Source organism: Alligator mississippiensis, chromosome 5, assembly GCF_030867095.1.
Source record: "Alligator mississippiensis isolate rAllMis1 chromosome 5, rAllMis1, whole genome shotgun sequence".
Classification (NCBI taxonomy): Eukaryota; Metazoa; Chordata; order Crocodylia; family Alligatoridae; genus Alligator; species Alligator mississippiensis.
Window position 1 is genome coordinate 191,826,233 of NC_081828.1, and position 16,696 is coordinate 191,842,928.

Consider the following 16,696-nt stretch of genomic DNA (forward strand, 5'->3'; position numbering starts at 1 on the left):
GGGGAGAGACTTCTGTTAGCAAAGGTCAGGGGTTAGGGATGGGACTTCCAGTCCCCAGATGGCGACCAGGGTTCAGGGCACCTGCCAAAGGACACAGCTACACTTGCAGCCCTTGATAGCCAAAATAGTTGCCCACCCCTGCCTTAGAGATTAACTTGTTCATAAAGGCATGAGCTTTTGTAAGTTACAGCATACTTGGTGAGTCTGGATTCCTTTTTATTACCTGGTTTATCTTACCATCAGACAGTTTGTGGTGGTTTGCATGCCAGGCTGAAAAATCTCCCTTCACTCCTGCCACTGGAGGCTGAGAAAGGTAGGTATGTGGCTCAAAAAATCCATTTACCCCTTTAACCCAAGGCCAGTTGAAGTCTGAGGTTGAAGGAGTTTGTTTTTTTACACAATGCCTCATTTTACTTTGGCCTTTGCAGCTGCTTCCTGTTGCTGAGACTTCTGGAGAGCAGGAGTAGAAGGAAATGAAATAAATTAAAATTGACCAAGCCAGGTATCTTTTTCAGGTAGGTGGGCTGTCCTGAGGCATGGTGTTGCAAAATGAAGTTTGTTAGCACTTCCCAACTTTGCAGAAGAACTTGGAGTGTGGGGGGGAGGGGAGAGAAGGTCCCATGGAGGTCAGTGTGTTAACTGTATAGTTACTTTGAAGGCCTCCTAACTTTGTGCACATATTGGTCTTTAAGTACCTGTCTTTATGCAAGCAGCAACATTCAAGCTGACAAATAGATGTGTTGTGTAACAAGGTATTTGTGTTAGTTACCCAGCTTCTCCCTACCTGTCCCCTTCCTACCAAGGCTTGTGTCTTTTTCCAATTCAACTGTAAGCTCATCAGGGCATGGGCTGAGTGCACCATGGTTTGTTCTGAGTAGAAGTTTTGTATGACACCAAACTCACTAGTGCTGTAATAAAGAAGGGGTCTGGGGTAATACAGATAAAAGGATTTGAAAAGCACAACATTGTTTTTGTTTTGTATTCTTTTGTTTTGTTTTAAGCCAGCAAATTGCTTTTGAGAGAGATTGCCAAAGTGACATGGAGTATGGACCTAGTTCCTGCTATGTTAGACATCATAACACTTTCATAGGAAAAACATAGATTTCTTTTTAGAATAAGCTCAAATTCAGCACACTCGTGTGATTAGAGTTAGAGACAGCACTTGGCTGTGTGTATTGTGCCAAGTTGTCATTCATTTTGCCAAGCCGTTGCTAGTTTACATACGGCCGAATACCATTTATGAAAACAGCTATGCCCTCCCTGCTCTTGTTTTGTCTCCAAATAAAGGCACATCTGAAAAGAGGAGCTAGGCTTCCAGCTTTTCAGACCTTGAGAGAGAGGACCTTTACCATGAATTGAATAGAATTGACTTGGCTGCAGCAAACTTCACAAAAATGGATTTAAACTATAATCTGTGTAAACTTGTAGATTTGTGTATTTTAAAAGAGAATTTCTATGCATCAAAATTCATGTTGTACAGCATAACATGGAGGCCTAAAATTGCCTCAGCAAATGCCTTAAATGTCTAAACAAGCATTGTTTAAAAATCTCAAACAGTTCATCAGAATGCTTGCATTCTTTTGGAGAGTTTTAATGATAAGGTAAGCCTTAACTTGCACATGAACTCTTCTCTGCATCATGCTCATGTGCAACAACCAGAGCATTCAGTGTTGTGGAATGCTGTGTACCCTGAAAGGGACGCTGCATCAGACCTATGGTAGGACCATCTTTTAGTCTTATGGTTGGGGATTATCTCGCGGCATCTATCATCCTCATTGTTAACCTTTCTTAAATGTCAGTGTGTTTTTTTGTTCTGAAAGACTGGGGGAAGCAGAGCATATGAAGATGCTGTGCTCTAGAAGGCAAGGTGCTAGCGTTGGAGACTCAAAAATGTATCTTGTATCTATATTTTATGTCGGTCTGTGTGTGAGAAGTGGTGTGGGGCCATCTTGTTTTCAGTAGTCATATCTGACCCAGTTTTTGCTGGGCTGAATAATGTATTCACCTCTAACTTCCAGTCTCTCTTTTGTTACATTTTCCATCATTCATCAATTTTAGTAATGTCATGACCCAAAGGGTATGATTTTGTGTGTGCTTCGGCACTGCAGAATTATTTCCTGCCACGAGGAGCTTTCTTTGCACGGTGCAGTTCTCAGTTGCATAGAGAAAACCCCAGTGCAAAGGAGTTCCCACCACCCGTATGTAAATTTGTTTCCCACTATTGGCTGTTTCTAAATTATTCCCACGTGGCGGCTAGCGATTGGCTTGCTAGCCGTATAAGAGGCTTGAGCAGTTTCCGCCCAAGTTGGAGGAGGAGGACTTCATATCCATCTTGTGAAGAACTCTAAGTGCGCTGTGGAGCCTAACAAACTCCGTGTGTGCCTTAGAGGAGGATATAGGGGCCTGATCAACCTCTAGCCTCTCCCCGTCACCGCACGATCCCTCAACGTACCCTACCCTGCGCGCTCATGGAGAGTCACCTTTCGGACTCTCATTTCGGTCGGTCCACGGAGCCTAGCAAACTCCGTGAGTGGTATCCAGAGCTCTGTTCATGTTCATTTAGCGGAGCCTAGCAAACTCCACTCATGTGTCTTTGGTGGAGCCTAGCAAACGCCACTTGTGTGGTTGTTTGTTTTTTTTGTAACTGCAACTCAAGAAAGTTTTTCCTGCCTGCACCGCAACCACCTACGGTGGTTTAAAGATTGTAAAACAATCTTTAATCAACCTCTACGCGTCAGTGCCTAATTCTAGTTCGCCGTGCCGACCCTTTCCCCGGCCCACGTGCCCAGGCTGCTGGCCACAGCTCCTCGGCCCCAACAAGTAACTTTAAAATTGTATACTACAGTACCTTACAATTTGTAGTTGTACAGATAGTGGTTTAAACAGTTTGGGGGGTGTGGGTGAGGGAAACCCACTTACTTCTAAAGCCAGATACAGAACTGTGCTTCAAGAACCCCTAGATGGTGCTAATTGTATGTAATGCTAATTAAAGACTGATTTCTTCTGAGAGGCATACACTTTTGTAGGTGACAAGTGCCACTCTGCCCTGCCTTTTGCATGACATAAGACTTGCATAGCTAATTACCTCTCTCCTTCCTAGAGAGAGGATTTAATTCTGCATTAACTTTTTTTTCTTTCTATACCAAAAGCTATAATCTTCCTGCCGGATCAACAATATGAAGAGGACTCTGGTTTTCAGAGTGGTTGGATAGAATGTGAAGTTTGTTGAGGGGGTGGTTGAAGTCCTCTGTGCATTGACATTGCAGAAGAAAGGAGGTTTGAAAGAATGTAAATGTATGATTTTAGCTATGCCTTAATCTTAAGAGAGCTGCAAAGAACACTCTGGTTTCAGGACAGCCAAGACAAACCAAAAAATGTTTTGGCTTTATCATTAGTTATTCATAAACTAACAAGAGATGTGATAGTCCTTACCCAGTGATCAGCATACCCCATCCATGGTACTGGCACTACCCCTGTCACCACCAATATACCAGTATTAGTTTAACATGTAATATTTTGCCTCATGTTTTTTCACATCACCAGTGAATGTTGCAATGGAGGGTATTTTTGTACAAAACATGGGCCAAGGAATCGGGGAACAATTCCTGGTTAAAGACTCAGAGAAAAAGGGACTTAAGTGCTGCTTCATTGCCCAAGAAAGCCTTAAAGCTGACAGTTATATCACTTACCTTAAGAAGTAATCACTTGTACATTCATGCAAGCAAAACTTGATAGTAATACCTGCAATACTGGTATTTGGAAACTCCCAGTGAAGTGGCAGGTGCAAAGTAAGCTGCTCTGTTCCTCAGTCACTTCCATTTACTACTTCAAGCCTGTTTCATTACTTCCTTGTTATTCAGTGTACCAGATTCAGAAACCTGAGACATGTCTCTCTCTCTGCTATTATCTTATGGACAGCTCAGATCCAGTCTCTTCTTGCACTTCCAACTCCATGATTCAGAGGCCCCACTTCAGTCCTGTGCTCCTAATCTGCCTTGGTAGCTAGTGTTATCATCATGTCTCTCAAGTAGTAATGAAACTTTCACAACTCCCTTACAGCCCAACCTCACGATCTTCATTTTATGTGCAAGGAACCTTTGTTTGTACATGGCACCTAGTAAACAGACTCTGCTTGGTGGGCTGCAGTGCCTTTACCACAAGATCACCTTTTCTCCTTCTGACTATACATCCTCCATAAGAAATTAGTTTTTTTTAAGGCTGCTTTTCTTCTACTTCACAGCCTTGGGATGACAAGCACATGTATGCATTACATTTGAATGAAACTTTTTGGCCCCAAAAGTGTGTGGGTGGGGACACACACAGGATTGAAAATGCAAGCCATATAATGAAATGTTCCTCCTTTTCACTAAAGCTATTTTTACTGTTAGCTTTTTTTTACTATTAAAATGAAATGATGTGCTGTCCAGTAAACTCCTGATGTAGTGTCCTTTTTAGCAGCCCTCCAGTATTTTGAATTAGTCTTTAAAAATACATTCTAGTGGTCCAAGGTTACTTGGATAGGCTTTCCTTATTTTACAGCACACTGTGAACTAATGCAACTTCTGGACTTTCTCCAACCTCTTCTATATTAAATATAGACTTTGGGTCTAAGCTGCTGATTCTGGTTTCAAAATTCCCAGGAAACACAAAGAGCTGAAGAAAATGTTGCAGGCTTAGCAATGATCTCACTCACATCCCCCATGCTTTTACAGTATTTGGTTCTTGTACTGAATTTTAATGCAAGTGTGCTTTCCAAAAGACTTCAGAATACTACTTATAGCTTCACTAGAAGCTGTTGGAGGCGATCCACTTGCAATACAGATTTGAAAGACGCGAGTCATAACCTGGCTTGAGGCTTTTCAATTTATTTAACTCTTTGAGAATTCTGTTTTGAGGGCATCAATCAAAATGAAATGATTTTAGTGCGTGCTTTTGTAGCACCACTTGTTTCGGAGGTTATCTGTGGGCGTCTGTATTACCCAACTTTTCTGTTGTTATTTGAGATTAGAATACTGCTTTATTATCCCATAGTGCATCACTAAAGAGACTCCTTTTTTTTTTTTTTTTTTTTTAAGGGTGGTGAAGTCTAAAGATTGTAAAATCTTTTGTGTGAGGATTATTACCCTGATTTATTTACATAATATCAAATACTGTTAGGCTGAAATAACGTTAGCTGATAGCTTTTAGAATGGGGCCACAATGTGTGGGAGAGCTGTTCTTGATTATATTGTAAGAATCTTAAATATCTTTCCAAGGGTGTGCCCTTCAATAGAATTTGTCTTGTATTTTTATAGATAGAAAAGGCCAGAAAACTGTCCCATGACTTGAGAGCTCAAGGGATGATTGGATACATAAAAGTTTGTGTTTTGGATAACAAAAAGCAACAATTCGGGTGCTGAATAGGAAATGCCTACCTTTCTCCCCCGTTGTGGGTCTTCCCCCCCCCCCCCCCCCACTATCCATACCGCCAATTCTTTTTACCAAAGTCTGCTTTAGAACTGCTTTGGAAGCTGCCAAGTCATGCCTGACTCCTCTTCCACATTAGTGTGCATCTACTCGGCAGTCAATAAATGCAGTGTAGTGTAGATGCAACTGAGCTGGCTTTAAACTAGTTTTATCCAGGTTCTCAGGTGATTTTTTTTTTTTTTTTTTTGCAGCCCGTGCCATCATGTAGACCGGGGCTGATTTTTAGCAGAATCAGGTTGAGTACCTGTTCAATATGCTGTGGTCACTTCTGTGCAGATTACCTTTTAGTTGCAAGTGTTTTATAGCTTATTCTCCCCTCAAGCCCTGAACACCCCTTCAGTACCCTGTGCCTCACTAGCTGATAAACACCAACCCAAGTCTGTACATGATTATATACTACTTGTAGAATGTACACATTTTCTCCTATTTTTAAATGAGCACCTATTTCACGGTCTATGTTACAAGGAGTTCATCACAATGGAGCCCTTCATTTAATTGATTCCTCAAGCACTTGCTATCTATGCTACTGTAATACAAATAAAAAAATCCCGCTTGGAATCGTTCATTCTCTTCCAGCATGCGTATCCAAGTTGGATCCATTTTCCAACTCCTTAGGAATGATTCCATATTGTCAGCAGCATTGTCCTATCCATCTCTTCAACGAGCACAGTGTTCTTTCACTGCTGTTTGTGGGTTGAACAAGTTGACTGTGAAGCAAATTCAGCTGGAAACATAAGAGACCTGCAGAACTTCATATTTTCATTATCACTCTTTGGTTGTAGACTTAATCCACAGTATGCCCTGTAAGGCCAGTTTTATTGTGCTGTCTTTATGACTGAGTTTCCTAAACCTTGTCTGGTGAATGCAATGTGAGAGATCACTATACTAGAAGATGCTACTAGAGGGGTAAATGAATTGCATGGGATGATGCTATCTATATTCAAGGACCACTGAAATAAGAAAGGATCCTATCATCATTCAGCTTGTGTATGAAAGAACAATAGAAGGTGCTGTTCCTCCATGCCACAAAGGCCCTCTTTGGCTCTCAGAGTATTCAAGATACGGGTGCAACAGAGTGTACCAGTGTTAGGGGAGAGGGGGTGTTTTGGGGGTTTCTGATTTTATTTATTTCCCCCCCCCACTTTTTTTTTTTAAACTGTCTAAAATGATCACCTCTTGGGGTGGGGGTAGGGGTGTGGGTGTGTGTGGTGGGAGTGAGTGTAAGAGATCCACATGGACTATGAATGTAAATGATGGCACACAGGGATTATAATGAAAGCAGTTATGTGTTCTCTGCTACCAGGGCAGCAGTCGCTTTTGAACTGCTGCTTAATTTCAAGTTTTACATGCATTAAGAATGCAAAAAGAATTCTAGCCTCTGTTGGTATGCAGTCCAGTAAGTGTTCTTAAATGTACTGGGTGTAATTGAGTGCTGAGCACTTAGAAGTCTCTCTCTAGATTTCTTTGTTTTATCTTGGTGATTTCTGTATCAAATCCGGTCTGTTTCCAGACCACAATGTTTTGATTGCCAGCCATGTGATTTCAGTATGGACTTTGAGTCAGGCTAGGGTTCTTTGTTCTCTGCAAAAAAGTTTTGTAAACCAAATTAAGATATGTAACCTGGTGCCTTCATATTGTGACAGAGCAGTGTTTCTCAACCTTTTTGGTATCAGGATCCATTTGTAAATATCAGTGGCCAGTTCCAGCAGCCCCTTGCAGGCTGGAACTCTTGCAAGGGGAACCCACAGTTTCCCGCGTTTTTCTCTCTTAAAGGAGAATCCATTTTTGAAGTTTGTTCGTAATCCTTTCATATATTTTTGCAGCCCACTTTTGGGTCACAACCTATGGGTTGAGAAATGCTGATATAGAGGACATCTGCAAAGTGTCACTGATTTCAATGACTTAGTGCAACTCTGAATTATTAAAGCATAGCTAACAATGCTGCCAGTATGCAAAAAGTAATAAATCTGGTGTTTTAAAACTTCAGGAATAAGAATTTAAAAAAAATTGAGACAAAAAATGTTGGGGAATTGAACAGAAGTCATGACATAAAGCACTTCTGACAGCAGATCTGCTGAATGAGGGTCTGTTTTTTACAGAGTTGCTCTTCAAAATGTACGTGTAGTAAAATGGTTTTGAGGACCTCTTCTTGTCAGGAGTGAGCAAAGTATGCTTGCCTAGAAAAAATATTTTCTACAGAAGGCAGACAGATCTCCCAGGCATACCGTTTCATCTGCGTACAGCTTCTAGTAGATGATAATGGCTTGGTGTACAAACTGCCAAGATGATTCCTAGTGGTGTTTATGCACTCTTCATAAGAGCAACTCCCTGTCATATACTTAATATAGCATTTTAACCATAATTCTATGGGCCTGGGGCCTGTGGCAGACATTATTTTCATAGCACAACTGGTGCTGAAGTATTTCCTTGGGTTAGATGGAAACGTGCCTGCCTTGACGTTCATGGGCAGGACATTTGCAGTCTGGGAGGGGGAAAAAGCAGCATAGGAGCTTGTGCTTTCAGCAACTGCCAGCTAGGGGAGCTGGAGAACTGCTGCTGGGGGTGGATCCAGGCTTCCCCTCCTTCCCTCTTGCACCCTTCTGCTGTGCAGTAAATGCCCTGTGTCCTGATGATCATCAGACCCACTGTGGAGGGCATTCTCTTTTTTTGTGTCCCCAGACAGTTTTGAGCCCTGTCGCTTCTGCCCTATTCCTCCAATCCCTTGTTAAGTCCCATACAACTCACTCCCCCCCCCCCCCCCAAATCCATTGTACAGAACTGGGGTAACTGTGATTAATTTGTGCAATAAATGTAATGTCTGCCAGGGCCCCGAGGTTTCTTGCAAGAATGGCACAGGGTTGTTTGGTATGCCTGTTATCTAGTTGCAATTTAGTTTTTCTGTGCTGGTGGATTTGATTCCTAGCCATGACCTTTATTTAGTCATTGTGGGCTAACAGTTTTCAAGCAGTGGAATTCATTTAGCAAATGTGTGGTCCAGTAACACTGGATAGTTGTTTTGGGTTTCATGCAGCTTTAGCATTTTTTAGTATTTTAAACCAACATAGATTTAATAGATTTCATAGACATTAGGGCTGGAAAGGACCTCGTAAGATCATCGGGTCCAGCCCCCCAGCCCAAGGGGCAGAAAGTTGGCTAGGGTCAAAGGATCCCAGCAAGGTAAACATCCAAATGTTTCTTGAAAGTGTCCAAAGTAGGTGCTTGTACCACCTCTGGGGGGAATTTGTTCCAGGCCTTGGGCGCTTGGACAGTAAAGAAGTTTTTCCTTATATCCAGCCTAAAATGGTATTGCAGGAGTTTGTGACCATTGGACCTTGTCATCTGTGGGGTGCTCTTGTGAACAGGTGTTCCCCCAGATCCTGATGCACACCCCTTATGTACTGGCACCACTATAGGCTACCACCAAGTCACCCCTGAGCCTGCGCTTCTCCAGGCTAAAGACTCCCATAGCTCACAGCCTCTCTTTATGAGGCCTGTTCTCTTGCCCTCTGATTGTGCACGTGGTTCTCCTTTGGAGTCTTTCAAGCTTCTCCACGTCCTTCCTAAATTGTGGAGTCCAGAACTGGATGTAGTACTCCAGCTGTGGCCTCACCAAGGTTGAGTACAGTGGGAGGATGACATCGTGGGTCTTGCTTGAGATGCATCAGTAGATGTAAGCTAGAGTTTTGTTTGCTTTGCCAGCAAACAAAACTGGCATTGGTGGCTCATTCATCTTGTGGTCAATCATGATCCCCAAGTCTCTTTTGGTCATGGTGCTAGCAAGTATAGCATTGCTGAGCCTACAAGTGTGATGCAGGTTTTTATTTCCAAAGTGGAGCACCTTGCATTTTTCTGTATTGAATGCCATCAGGTTTTCATCTGCCCACCTTGCAAGCCTATCGAGGTCGGCTGGGATCACCAGCCTATCCTCAAGTGTGGAGACTCTTCCCTAAAGTTTGGTATTGTCAGTGAACTTGGCCAGTCTGCTTTTGGACACCATTGTACAGATCATTTATGAAGACACTAAAGAGGTAGAGGTCTGAGAACAGAGCCTTGGGGGACACCACTTGTCACACAGTGCCATGTTGATTCGGTTCCATTAACTACCACTCTGGGTCCGGCCTCGGAGCCAGTTCCCTAGCCATCGGACTGTGGAGTAGTTGAGGCTGCAGTTGCCAGATTTTTCCATGAGGACATCATGGGACACTGGGCTTTTTTTAAAAGTTCAGATATATGACATCAACCTCTTATCTTTTGTCCAGGTGATACTCACCTGGTCATAGAAGGAAATGAGATTGGTCAAGCAAGACCTACGCGCAACAGATAGATTGAGGTCAAACTGATTGGCCTGTAGTTTCCTAGGTCGTCTTTCCTCCCTTTCTTGAAGATGGGCACCACATTGGCCCTCTTCCATTCTTCAGCTACTTCACCTGAGTGCCATGAGTTCTCAAATATCCTTCCCAGTGGCTGTGCTATGATGTCTGTATACAAATGCAAAATGCAAAGAATAAATGTTAAAAGTTGCTTGCAGGTTGGTAGACCACTTTAAATGGGATACGGCTGAGTGAAAAATGTAACTTTCAAAAGAAAATATAAGTTTGACCCCCAGATCTTTCATTGTTTCAGGACACAGTGAACTGTAAATGAGGATGGTGAAGTTCTCTGACCTGATAAATCCCCTCCCCAGGCTTTCCTTCCCTCATTACCCAGCTTAAAAGGAGTCATCACCTCTGGCAGTCAGTTTGCTTCAGGAGGGTCAGGTGTTTTTAAGAGAATACTTCAGTGCTGAAAATGGTCCATATGAGTGTACACTTACACTCTTGGGGGTGGCAAACTATAGCCACAGGTATAGGAAGACTGGGATAAACAGACTGAAGTGCAAAAGGGAGCAGTGCTCCAGTCAAGGAGAGGCTGTGAGGGTACAAGTGAGCAGGGAGAGCTCTTCTGTGACCAAAGAAGAGGGTGAATGGTCCTACCCTTCTTCCACTGCCCTGTAATTTTGCCTGCGCTGTAAGTGCAGGGAGTGACTTCATGGCCCTATCAGAAGCAGTGTTACTGAACACGATGTGATAGCAGGCTAGCATCTTCAAATTCTGCTAGGAGCACTGCGTTTGAAATGCCAGTAGAAGTTGTGAGCCCAAAAAGGGAGGGAATGCAAACAGCAGAGTTTGATGCAAGTGATTGCTGTAGAACTCTTCCATAACATTTCATCAGTGCTACATTATTTAATCCTTGTATGCAGATGAGCGTTTCTGCTTTGCTTTTATCTAGCTTTCTTGGAAAGGCATATGTTTGACAGGTAGCTGTCTTGCTGTCTGGAATGCTGGAAAAGCAGTTGATCTGGTGGCCTACTTTTAAGCAATCAGCAAATAAATGCCTTTAGCAGGCAGCGGCTTCTTTTACAAAGTCAAATGAGCCTTAAGTGTGTTTGAATGAAAAAATAATTACATTTATAATCTGGGGTTTGTTAATAGTGGTAATATAAATTATCAAGGTCTCTCCTGCTAATACCATGCAGTATGTTCCCAGCCTCTGCAGTAAGACGCATCAGTTCCCTGCTACTGCTACTATGTATAGCAGCAGCATTCTTAAGTCTCCTGTGTAGTATTGATCTGTAGGTTTCATATTCTGTTGTGCAAATATACTGAAAGTAAAGCTTTTCTACAGCTGTTGACAAGAGAAAGCGGAGCACTCTCCGCCTGCCGAAAGGTAGGTTGTCAGTTACTTGCATGCTGTAAGTTCGCAAGGTAAACACAGAATGACCTACAAGCCAGCCAGTCACATTGCACATTGCCTTATTAGGCAAGCAGCTGCTGAGAATGGCGTCTGGGGATGGAATATGCTGGATGACGATGAACGGAGCTTTCAACTTAAAACTAGATACAGCCCAGACCCCACGAGATGTGGCCCAGTACTATTACATGGATAATGTACTAGAATGAAATTGCCTTTTTGTCTGAATTTTTTCTAAGAGGTAAAACTTTTCAAAAACTAGGCTAGAAACAGTTCAGAGGTCTATGTAAACTGTGCAGTTTAGAAAAGGAGACCGTGGTCTAGCTCTTCACCTGGACAGTTATTATCACATTTTAATATAAGTAATCATTGCTGTACGTATTCCTTCTCTACATATTCCTGCAATGAAACAGATTTCTTGATGAAGGCCTTGGCATAGTCTTCATCAAGAAATGTTTCCTTGTAGCACTTAAGCACTTTATGACTTTGATACCTTAGAGAACCCATTTTTCAAAAGGGTGGTTTGTGACTTTGTTTCTTCAAATAGTGATGTTGTTAGCAGAGTGTACCTATGGTGTAGCTTGTTTTAATAAGAGACTGTTTGCTGGCTGAGGGTGAGCTTGTCTCTACAAGAGAGGGACTATTAGGACCATTCTCTTATGTATTAGATGATATTCACTGTATTGCTTTAAATCCCACTCAGAATGACAGACTTCCATGCTGAGGAAGGCATTTTTGGTACAATACAGGATTTGAATCTAAATGCACGTGTTGTTCCTTAATAGTGAACTCGGAATCCCTTTACTCTGAGGCGAGCAGAACACCTGGCTGCCCTTTGCAAGCCACCTTTGATTTTCATGGTGTTTAGTGGTTTGCATCTCTTGAGCACTCTACAGATTTATGATACTTTAGCATGTACAAAAACAGGCCATAAGAGGTGATGATTACCTTGTTACAGTGGAGCATTTAAACCCAGCTTCCAAAGGCAAAACTCCATATTGCAGTGTCCTTGAGATGACTAGTTTTTCATTCATGCATTTTGCTCAGGCCTTGCAGATGCAAAATCAGATTGGAAGACATTGTCACTGTGAATAAGTAGTAATATTTTTCCGATGGATTTTGTAACGTGACTTCCTTACAACTAACCTTCTAGATATGTCATACTGAAAACTTGCAAGATGTTATCCCAATATCGTGACATCCCAAAGGAGGACTTTTGTATAGACTTCAGCCTGCACTGCAGTCAACGTAGCAGTTCCTACTGAATATTTTTGTAAACATTGAAACTTTTTTTAAGTGCCGTGGAGACTCATTCTTGTTCTCTGTGAAACTGCTGCATCCTGCCAAAGGCATGGTAACAGCAATTATTTTTTGGTAACTCTTTATGGTCACAAGTGTAATGTAGCCTCCTAAATGTCAGACTACCGTAGTGAGCAGTAATGATACTCGTCTGAGGTAGAAGTTCAACGTGGGAAAAGACTTTTATCTAAAGCTTCCTTATAGGCTTTCTTCACTTGCTTGTTGTATTGGGAAATGCACCACTGCCCTTTGTGTTGGTATCCACTCTGGTGTTTCATCAGAGTCTAACTGAGGTTTTATTGTGGGGTGATCTACTTTCTCCAGAGCCAGATGCCTAGAATCAACAGAATTCTACGTTATCAGGAAATTTACTAGCAGGGAAGAGACTGAAATGAGTGTACATGGAGAAAAAAGTATGTTGTGGGGTGAGGGGCAAAGAAACCATTGCTAGGAATAAGGATGGCAGTGCCTCAAAACTACTAAACAAACCTTTGGTCATGCCAGCAGGGGAGTTTAGCTGTATCCCACAGTGAATTCAAAGTTGCTTGTTGAACAGGCAGGGGAGAATAAGTCAAATACAGATATTTATCTTGCTGTATCTGAGGATGGCAGACCTGACTCCAAAAGCAGTACTCTGATGGATACTGAAGAGTTTCTTGGAGTTTAGATTGAGTTTTTGAGGAGGAGAGGCTTAAGATACTTAGTCTGTTTTAGACCCAAAAAAAACAAGTGTCAAGAGACCTAAATTGTGACTACTTCAATATAGAACTGGTATGGGATTTCACTAGACTAAACAAAACGTTAATTTGCAAGTTCCTCAGTTCCATATGCTATAATAGTTCAGCCACTAATGACTTCTCCTATTGATAGGTCTCTCACCTGGTTTTAGCTTCATATCTGAACTATTTGTATCCATAATTATGCAAGATATTTTACTTTAAAATTCACTCCTTACTCCTGACCTTCTACTATGCCTAGCAAAAGTTCAAACTTAATGTGCAAATCCTGGCAAGGTTGTTAATTTAATGGATTGCAGTAATCCATTAATGTAATGAGGTAGCAAATATTACACATGGACTTGCTTGAAAAACATATACAAGCTGTCTTTTGCTTTAGAAGTCTCAGACTTCTGCTATTCAATCGCTAATGGACTGAATCAAAGATGACATAGCTTCTTTACAGTGTGTCCTTGTCAGCTTTCAGAAGACTAAGGGTCTTTGATATTGTAGTATATGCAGATTTTGCTAGGACTGCATTTAGTCCTTGCTGCCTAACTTACAGGTTTAAGTGTGTGCTCATTTACAAACAGCCATATATATAACCATGAAATCCTGCAACAGAATCAATCCCAATTAAATCAGTCTTTGAGAAATTCAATGGGAAACTGTTTTGGAGCTCCCTTATGTAGAAGGGAATGGGAAACATTTCATTCTTCCTAGACCAGGGCTGTCCAACTGGTGGGATATGGGCCACACACAGCCTGGGTCAGTTGCAGCCTCTGGGCTCCTGTTCATCTGCTGCTTACCCTATTGCTCTGTCTGCTGGGGGCTCTGGGCTCCCCTTTCCTCCTCTGGCTGCTGCTTTGTCCCCACCACAGGGGATGGGACGGTGTGGTATGTAGCATGGGGTGTAGCAGATGAGTCTGTGTCTGCATGGGCATGTGGTACAGCAGTAGGGAGGGGTCCACATGGGCATGTGGCATACCAGTGAGGATATCCCTGTGGCCTGCTTTGATACAACCTGTGGAAGGTGTGGGACTTGCTGCTGCAGCCCATGGAGCCTGTGGCCCCCTGCCACTCAGAAGTTGGACAGCCCTGGTCTAGACAGGAGCCTAACAAAAGTACAAGAGAGAGGTGAGATAGGAGAAATGCATTTTCCAGTATTTTGTGACAGTTCCTATTAAAGCTTTTCTTAACGTATATTTTGAATAATTAATGTAAACAATTCTGTGCTCTGAAGCAGTTATAGATATAGCAACAATTAAGGTTAAAAATCTGGCTTTTTAAATCCTCTTTGTGTATACAGCAAGTGACAAATGGTAAAGCAGATCACAGGAATGAGGGATTAGACTCCTTTGGTCAGGTCAGAGTTTACGTGGGTACCTAATCCTACTTGGAGAGAGATTTTTAAATTGTGCTATTGACTCTGGTTATAGCTTCATTAATACTGATGCATGTTGTCTGAATGCAGATACATTGTGATCTTTAAACCAGTTGTGGCCTTGGTAACAACTGAACAGTCTCTTTCAAGAAATCTTGCTGATTTAATGGAGAACTTTTTAACTAAAACAGTAATACTTGAAGAAGCAAAGTTTTTAAGATAGATGAAAACATATTGGCTTTTTTTATCCAAAGAATAAACTTCAAGTAGGAGGACAGGCTCTTATCTTTTCGAAACATCTGGCATCTTACACTAAATAACTTAGTACTCAGTGTCACGTTTTTACTGACAACTGTTTTGCTTTCTGATCCCATCACATAATGTGACCTGGTTTAAATTACCTCACACAGGGGATGCAATGCAGAAGTCTCTCTGAAGACTTGTCCAAAATATCAACACTACTCAAAGAGCACAAGCCTTTTTGTGGAGTGATTGCATGAAAACATAGAAGTCTTGACTTTATTGCACAACAATAGAAGTGATAAAAGGAAAGTGAAAAGGATTAAACATGCTCCCCACAAGAGGGATGATCTCATGTCAGGAAACTTTATCTGAGATTAGAAGCCTAAATAAATAACCTCCACTAAGAAAAGTGAGAATACCACTTGCAAATGTTCATGGAGGTAAGGGATGCAAAGTTGAGTGACCATAATCAGTCCATAATATGTCTTATATTTATAAGCCGATAGTACAACTCTGAAGCATGGCACGAAGCATGACTCCCTGTTAAGTCATTTTGTTTTTATGTCATCATGTGTTTTTAATTGTATAATTTAAACTCGTGATCTTTTTTTATTATTCCTTAATTCTAAGTGGGGTTTGGTGTCTTGCACAAGACAGTTGACAGAGTAATTCCTGCATTTCTGGTGATTGTTTGTTCCTGTGGCTTTCTGTGCCCTCTCATTTACCTTTGGAAATGGAGACCTGCCAGCTGAAAGCTGATAATATTTTGGGTGAGGGGGACAGAATGGGGAAGGGTAGGGCTCAAAAATGGAGTCCAGAATAAAATGTGACTGTGGTAGCAGGTTAGTTGTCTTCTTTCCAGCTAGTGCTCATTGGCCTATACTTTCCACCCCTGTTATAAGATCATCTGTCCCCTATTTCCTCAATGCAGCAGACTTGCTGATTGGCCATTTTGCTGTTAAAGGGAAGTATTGGGGGTTTTGTTTATGAAGGAGTAGCAGTGTTGGAAAGTTTCATAAAGTTCTTGTTCCCACGTGTGTGAATAGCAAGATCTTTTTTGAACCTTTTTAATTAAGCTGCCTTTCCATTCTCATGGGATCCTCTTACAGGCTAAGTGCAGACATTCAAAAAGTCTGAACCTGAATTGATTCAATCTTTGCAGGTTAGTCTAACCTGCATAAATTGAACCAGCAAGCAAATGAATAGGCATTCACTTTTGATTCCAGAAATGCAACCATGTGCCTGCAGTGGCTCAGCTAGAAGCAATAATGATATTCCTCTGACATAGAAGATCAAAGGAGGCAAAAGACTTTTATCTAAAGCTTCCTTATAGGCTTTCTTCATGTGCTTGTTGTATAGGGAAATGCAGCACTGCCTTTTGTGTTGGTATCCACTCCGGTGTTTCAGAAGAGTCTAACTGAGCTTTTAGTGATCTTCCACTTGTCTCTAGAGCAGGATGCCTAGAATTAATGGAATTTCCCCTCTCCCTCTAGAGGACTACAGCCAGGGTCTGCCTGGCCAGGGGCAAGCGATGGAGGCAGTGGCAGCTGGCAGCCCCTGACAGTGGTCTCCGGAGGGGAAGGGGGAATAAACTTAGGGGAGTAGACTTAGATGGCCATGTCGGGCCAGTGTATGGCCATGCCCCTGCCACTGGATTTGTGAGGGGTGGTAGGGGGGCCCTGACAGGCCGACCCTGGCTGGGGTCTGGGGGTTGGGGGGAGAGGGGAAGGAAGAAGGGAATAAGTGGCCTCCCTGTCTCCTTCACCCTTAGGGGGCCATGCTGGCCAGTGTCTAGCCACGCCACTGTACCTTGCCACTGCAGTGGCAAGGTAGGAGGGACCCTGATCGGGACTGCTTC